This window comes from Chinchilla lanigera, unplaced genomic scaffold (genome assembly GCF_000276665.1).
Source record: "Chinchilla lanigera isolate Chin_1 unplaced genomic scaffold, ChiLan1.0 scaffold00024, whole genome shotgun sequence".
Classification (NCBI taxonomy): Eukaryota; Metazoa; Chordata; class Mammalia; order Rodentia; family Chinchillidae; genus Chinchilla; species Chinchilla lanigera.
The window spans coordinates 27132248-27139951 of NW_004955425.1; the positions used below are offsets into that span (position 1 = coordinate 27132248).

The following is a 7704-nucleotide window of genomic DNA, read 5'->3' on the forward strand; positions in this document are numbered from 1 at the left end:
TTTTTTTGGTTTTTCTCCAGTACCGGGAACTGAACTCACGACCTTGCGCTTGCCAGGCAGGCGCTTTTGCCGCTGAGCTAAATCCCCAGCCCCAGTCTTCCATTCTTACATCTGGTAATCTGAGCAATGTAGTTGAAGATAAGAATATGTAATATAACAGCTACTGTTAATTCCTGTCACTTTGTTTTGAAACCCTGTATCACTTCTAATGTTCTTGCTTTGTTTTGTTTATGTCTGTGATGTTAGTATGTTGCTATTGTTCTTTTTTTTTTACTACTCTCTTTAAAATAAAAAAGAAAATAAAAGCTAACTTATCTTTACAACTGCATTTTCTGAGTAACACTGAGTACATTTCACTGATAATTTTTTTTTTTTTTTTCAGTACTGGGGATCAAACTCACAACCTTGTGCTTGCCAGGCAGGCGCTTATGCCACTGAGCTATATCCCCAGCCCCTTCATTGATAATTATTATATATCAAATTATATACAAACTGGAAAGTTATAGAAGTAAATAACAACAGTAATGCAATCAATTTCTTTAAAAAAATTCAGAATTATTATTTTTCTAGCAAAAGTAAAAAAATTGAAAATAATTTCATGAATATTAACTTTTAATTTTCATTTGATATAAGAAAACAGCTTCAACTTAACTATTTGATATTTACTCAGCTATTATCAACTCTTCAGCACTTGACATATTTAATGGTGACAGAATACATTTTGGAGAATTAAGCAATAATGCATAGGCCATTTTTCATTCTCACAGCTCTCATCACACTCGAAAGCACAGAAGATTAAACACAGGTAGTATTCTCAAGGCAGACAGAGGTAGCCAGTAAGCACATTTAGCTGCCTCTCATGATAAAGCTTTGAGGTTGAATAATCAGTTGAGAGAAAATCCTTCAGTTGCCGCCATCTCTTTGTCATAGTTTTGATAGTGATCTTGCATATATTTTGCATATCTTCCATGTCAACGCAAAGGCCATTCATATGACACCCAAGAAAGCCTAACAAGAGAAATTACGTACTGAAAAGTAAGATTTTGCTGTGTAGGAATAAGATAGCAAGGCCACAAACCATTGTAATAGCTAAGATTTTTTTCACGCTACTTCCCCAAGAATCAATAACAAGCTCAGAAAATTCATTCTAGCAGGTTTAAGAACATTCTTCCCTTTCTAGCTGAACTTTGTCTTCCAATAAAATTCACTTATTTGGTTGTAATTCCCCATACCAAAACAAACATTTAATCTCTTTCCTATGATGGGCCTTCAAAGCTTGTCCTTTCCTAAGCTGTATCTACCCATGGGTTCTTTACCTGGCATTAGATATGACTCAGTTCCCCCACTGCATTAGGAGTCCTTGAGGTACAGGAACTGTCTATTTCACCAGGTTGTTCCCTTTCTTGCTTCCAACCTGCTATTAAGATGAGGTGTGCATATATGAATACAATAATCTGACACAGAGTAGAGGCAGGCCATCTCTCCTAGCATGCATCTAATGACAATCTGAGGTTACGTGAGGGCCTGGGGACATAGCAGGATGACTTTTGGAAGCCTACTGAGTAGTGAACTCAAGTCCCTGTGCCTTTCTTCACATAACCTGTTCAGACATTGAATTCCTTCTCCACCAACTTCCTGCTTTCCGACACCTAAGTGTGATCTATATTCCACCATGTTAAGATATTTGATGATCCTGATTCTATTACCCAATGTATGTACTCATTTATCATATTTGCTTTTCTAAACATAGATTTGGAAAAGGACAGAAATGAAAAAGTCGACTTGAATAAAAAGAAGCAAAATATCCAGCTCCTAGAGTTAATATATGTGCTGAGATTTTGCACATGAAGTTTAGTAAATATTGAAGCTCTCCTCTAAAAGCAGGGATTCTGTTTTCCTTCTTGCACCTCCCAGAGAGGGAGAATAGCTCTAAACAAGGCCCCCTCAAGAGTTACACAACATTTTCAAAATAAAACACACATGTAACCTGAGATTTAATTGCTTAATATGTATCAGTGCACATTGTAAATTCTTAATGTTACTGGAATAACGGAATGCTATAAAAATCAAAGAATGGTCTTTGGCAAACCCCTGATACTTGAAATACTGATCATTTTGGCCACATCTAACAATGTGACATCAAACACTGAGTCACTCCGCAGCACAGTTTGAGGGAGACTCTGCTACTGATCTCTTTGTAATGAAGGCAAAAGGGTATTTTTGACTTGAATTATCTGCACCTTCAGCCCAAACTTTTACTCACTGAGAATAGACCTAGCTTGTGAGAGTTAATTCATACCATTTGGAGGCTGAAGCAGTTATAAAGCTGCTTTGGAATGTCCTAAGTTATGCTAAGAGACCCGTTTTTGACAGATGTGTTCCTGTAGTCCGTCAATTGGCATATGGAATTTTTATATACAAGCTGGTGCCGAAGTTTCAACATGTAACATTTATTAGTGCTCCTACTGGCACAGAGAGACAGATGGTGCACACATTACAGGCAGGAGCAAGCTTTGCAATTGGCCTCACAGGTCTGACTGCTCAGTCACCTAGATTGCTGAATTGCAATCCACTCCAGCCCACACACAGGCCTGAGAGGCCAAATGCCAAACCCTCCCATCTCTCCTGCCCCAGGGTCCACTATGGAAACCGCCTTTCCTTCCCTGTTTCTGGACTTCAGATTTCCCTCCTTTTTGTCATTTTTTTGGGCCCAGATTGCACTTTCTTGGGCTTTTCACTTCTTCCACCTGGGCCAGTGTGAGTTCTAGAGACTAAGGCTGGGGAGAACATGACTCTGACAGCTGTGCTCAGCCACCATCACACCTAATGTGAGTCATGGAAGCTCCCACCTGTTTCCCCATTTCACCCAAACTGAGCCTCTCAAGTCTCAGCACCAGGATTAAAATGCTCAGGTCAGCAAGAGCTGCAGATAAATCTTCTGTCCCAAATAGTCCCAAAGAAAGACCAGGCTTGGGGTGGAGTTCTGTTTGGAAGCTGTAATAGTGGGGATGGGGAAGGAAGTGGGCATCTGGGTGCCTGGGGATGCAGTGGGGGACCCTTGGTGATGAATAAGCAGGAAGCCACCTCAGCTGCAAGTCCTTGAAGACTTACCCATTTCCCTCTGCCCCATCTCTTTGGCCTCCGTCCGGGTTCTCACCCTAGTCTTATCCTGGCCTTTCCCCAATTCTCTCTGAGTGTGTTTGGGATAAAGGGATGTAAAGAGGGGGGATTCCCCTTTGGATTCCTATGGTGGGAGGTGAGGGTGAAGAAAGGGAATAATGGGATTCCGTGTATCATCTTGAAAAAATACTATTGTACGTGGAAGAAAGGTGGAGCAGCACTATTTGAACATCATTAAACAGAAAGCTCGGGCTTGTGTGGTAAGCCGTAATGTGTGATAGGAACAGAACTGGCTCAGGAGCCTGAAACCTAACTTTTAGGCATGGCTTTGCCACCAAGCATTTTGGATAAGTGGTCTAACTTGTGCATTTGCAGGTCAAAGATCCATCTACACTTCTTTCAAACAAAAAGTATGATATCTGTCCCCTGCATAAGACTGTGGGGATTGTAAATGACATAAAACAGGAAAAATAATGCTTGGAAAGATATGAAGTGTTGTACAGTAGAACAGGGTACTGCACTATAGTCAGCATTTGAAACAATCTAAAAAGAAATTTTAGCATGGGTAGGAGAAATGGGAAATGGTGTAATGGAAGGCAGACTCTTGTTTTAAATTCCCCAAGAACTTATCTTTAAAAATGCTAGAGTCTTTTTGATAGTTAACTATATTATATCAATTTAATGGGGCCACAGGATGCCCAGATATCTGGTTCAATATTTTAGGTCCGTCTGGGAGGGTGTCTTAGTTACTTTTTCCACATTTCTGAGAGAAAATATTCAACATCCAAAGTTAAAGGAGGAGAGGTTTATTTAGCTCACAGTTCACAGAGGTTTCAGTCCACAGTTGGCTGGCTCCAAGGTAGGGTGGCATGGCAGAGGAAAAACAGTTCATGCCAGGCAGAAGACACAAAGGATTCAAGCAGCAAGCTGCCACAGCAGCCCTCTTTTTGTCTCTTATATTCTATCCAGGCCACCCACCCTTAGCGGTGATAGCACTCTCACCCTTAATCCCAGCATCACATCCTTGATCTCAGCATCACACACACTAGACACAGCCACCTCCGAAAAGCCTCATCTATGACTGCATGAGGCTTTGGGGGGACATCTAGATAAAAGCCAGATCTGGATGAGATTAGCCTTAAATTTGTGGGCTGACTACAATAGATTGCTTCTCGCCGTGTTAGTGGACATCATTCATCCCAGAGAGGGCCCAGCTAGAACAGAAGAACAAAGCAAGTTTGACTCCCTTCAGCTCCTTGACTATTTTGCTGAGAAAATCTTCTCCTGTCCTTGGCCTGTGCCACAGTTTGAATATGGCTGGCTTGTCTCCTACAAAACTCGAGTTGGTGTTTAATCCCTATGGTGAGGTATTAATTCAGTCAAGCGATGGAGTTTAGAGATGAGGCTTTGAGAGGGGACTAGGGTTAGAGAAGGTCACCTGGGTGGAGCCCCCTGATTGGATACTGGTAGTTCCATAAGATGAAAGACAGACACTAGTGGGCACACACATATGTGCTCCCCTTTCTTGCCGTGTGATGCCCTGTGCCACCTTCAGACTGCCAGCTGGGGAATTATCACCTGAGGCAGCCCCTTGACCATCAGACAGGCCGTAAACTAAACCTAACTTATTTTCTTTATAATTTAACCAGCCTGTGGTCTCTGTCACTAGCAACAGAAAATGGACAAACAGAGACTGTTATCTATGCACTTGTACTCCTGCTTCTCAGGACTTTGAGCTCAGACTGGAATTTATTTCCTACATTTGATTATAAGCCTCCTGAGGGAAAGAATTGGGTCAAATCAGTTTTTATGTCTGCAGCATCTGCCATGGGATCAGGTTAACAGTAGGTGCTAGGTAATGATTATTGACTAAAGGGACTAAGAACCACTAGAAGGATACACCTAGATACATCTAGGACAATAAATTGAAAAGTCAAAGCTGACCAAAATATCCTAAAATTAATTTGGAAGAGCAAGTGTTCAATAGTAATCATAATATTTGAGAAATGTTAATAAAGAGGGATGGAACCAGCTCTAACAGGTTTTAAAACATAAAATTACAGGAATTAAACTGTTGTAGTATTGGCACAAGAATAAATAGATAAATGGGAAGGTTAGACAGACTGAGTATATACCGATAATGAAGATGGTACTTTAAATCAGTGAGGTAGTAAGTTTCATTCAATAAATGTTAAAAAAAACCAATTATCCATTTGAGGGAGGAAGTTAACTTTAGAATCTTATCCCATACCTTACAACAACATTAATTTTAGCTTAAGGAAATATAAAAAGCGAGACATAACTATATAAAACAGTCTGGGTAAATATTTTTTTAAAGGCTTAGCATGGGGAAGGACTTTTTAAGAATGACCCTGAAGGAAACCATCACTTTACCCACACAAAACCAAAAATTCCTGGGTTGCAAAAAGAAAGTCAAAGGACAAATTGGGACGAAGTACTTGCTTGTATATGACCTAGGATTAATATCCTAGGTAAATAACAAGTTCTAACATATCAATAAGCATCATTCTCCAGCCAGGGATGGGGGTCACACACCTATAATCCCAGTGCTCTAGCAGGCTGAGGCTGGAGGACCACAAATTCAAGGCCGACCTGGTTTAGTGGCTTAGGAAGGCTTTCTCTCAAAATACCAAAATAAAAAAAGAAAGGCTGAGGGTGTACCTCATGTGAAAGTCCTAGGTTCAATTTTAGTGTTCAAAAAAAAATTCTCCCCAGAAGAAGGTAAAGAGAATGAATGCACAATTTACAAAGAAAAAGAATTCAAATGCAGATGCAATTCCAACTCAATATCAATTAAGGATATGTAAATTTTATGGCAAGAACTTTCAAAGAATGTAGTGCTCACAATTGACAAGGACACGGGGAAGTGGATACAAAACCCATGTTGGCATTTAATCCCTACTGTGAGATATTAATTTAATCAGGCTACGGAGGGTGGGGGGAGGGGAGAGGGAGATCAGGTAGAAATTGAGGATAGAGTGTTGGAAAAGGGGATAGAGCACAAGAGGTGGAGGGCCAAAGGGTGGCTGACCCCGAAGGAGGTTGGGGGTGGTGTGAGTCTTGGCCATCTCAGCTGGAAATCTGATGGACGTTCTCGATGGGGTAGAGAACTAGACAGTAGGAGAGCAAGGGCGAAACAGGTCAAAGAGGGTGCTAGGGACACTTGTAATTTCTGATACTGTCGCAGTGAAAGCGGATTTCCTTCCATTCTGGGAAAAACCAGCAATGGATTACTTATCTGTCAGGCATCGTTCCACATCTCATGTGTGGTCCCTTTCTAACAGGCCCTGGGCCACACTCTCTGAGGCCCTTGCTAAGCCTTAATAAAGGGTTCTAGGGTAGGGGCTAGGGCAGCGAGCTGTTTACTACTTTGTGGTCCTGCGGGCTGAGAGGAAAGCTCTGGCTTCTGGTAAAATACTGATGTGTTCAGTCCCAAATGGCCCCCATCCAGCTCCCCAGCTGTGCCGGTTAATGCACTGAGGCTTGCATGAAAATCAGAGAGTATGTGACCCCATCTGGTAAGGAAATGGAGAACAAAAGACGGGCAAACGGGAGTCAACAGCAGCCTCCTAAGACACACTAATCACTCTGGCCTGGCAGTACCATGTCTGAGCGGCTACCAAGTGCTCCAGGCTGTCAGAACATGGGGATCACCTGTGGCCACCATGCTAAGGACATGACAACCTCAGGCTAAGCGAGGAGACCAGGCCCCCCAGTGCACACACAGATGGAGGCTGGTGGAGGCTTGCATCCTCCTGCTGACTCTGTGGCATGTGGCATGAAGTAGCTCCCAACACTGCTGCAATCTCCTTTTTCAGAAGTAGTATGGAAATGGTGTGCTTAAAATTAAAATACAAACACAAATCAGTATCAGAGACAGCAAATCAAGATCCTAGATTCCCCATTGCTCCCTTCCTGGTAGGTACATCAGAGTTACCCACATGCTTTGTTAAATACAAATTCAAGAGCCCCACTGTCTTGTCAGCGTGGGTGGCTATAAAGCACCATAGCTGGGGCGGCTTGTCTATGACAAGAATCTAGTCCTCACAGATCAGCAGTCTGCAAGTCTGAAGTCAGGGTGCCGGCAGGATCAGGTTCTGGTGTGGGCCCTCTGCAGCGTGACCAACAGCCATTTTCTCACTGTGTCTTCCTATGGTGGGAAAAGGGGCTCTCACAGTCCCTTTTGTAAAGACACTAACAATACAGTGCACCTAGGCACCTCCCACAGGTGCTACTTCCTACCACCACCCATTTCTGGTGAGGATTTCAACATCCAGTGGGGTCTGTGCCCACTCAAGTCATCGCACTTGTCCTCAGCATGTATGGAATAGGACCTGAGATGCATTTCTAAGGAAGTCCAATGTGAATCTAATTGATGTTGTAGGCTCAGGCTGCTCAGGGCTATTGCTGTAGAAAATTTTAGATGTTCTGGCCCTGTTTCTAGGAATTCTAACTGAAAACTTTTCTTCTTCCTCTCTTTCTTCTTTCTTCTTCTTCTTCTTCTTCTTCTTCTTCTTCTTCTTCTTCTTCTTCTTCTTCTTCTTCTTCTTCTTCTTCTTCTTC

At 42.2% G+C, this 7704-nt stretch overlaps 1 protein-coding gene across 1 annotated transcript in view; it reads right to left on the reverse strand.

The window, feature by feature from the left end:
• Window positions 1-7704, reverse strand: part of LOC106148625 — a 27021-nt gene that overhangs the window by 3569 nt on the left and 15748 nt on the right. The gene's annotated exons all lie outside the window — the stretch shown is intronic.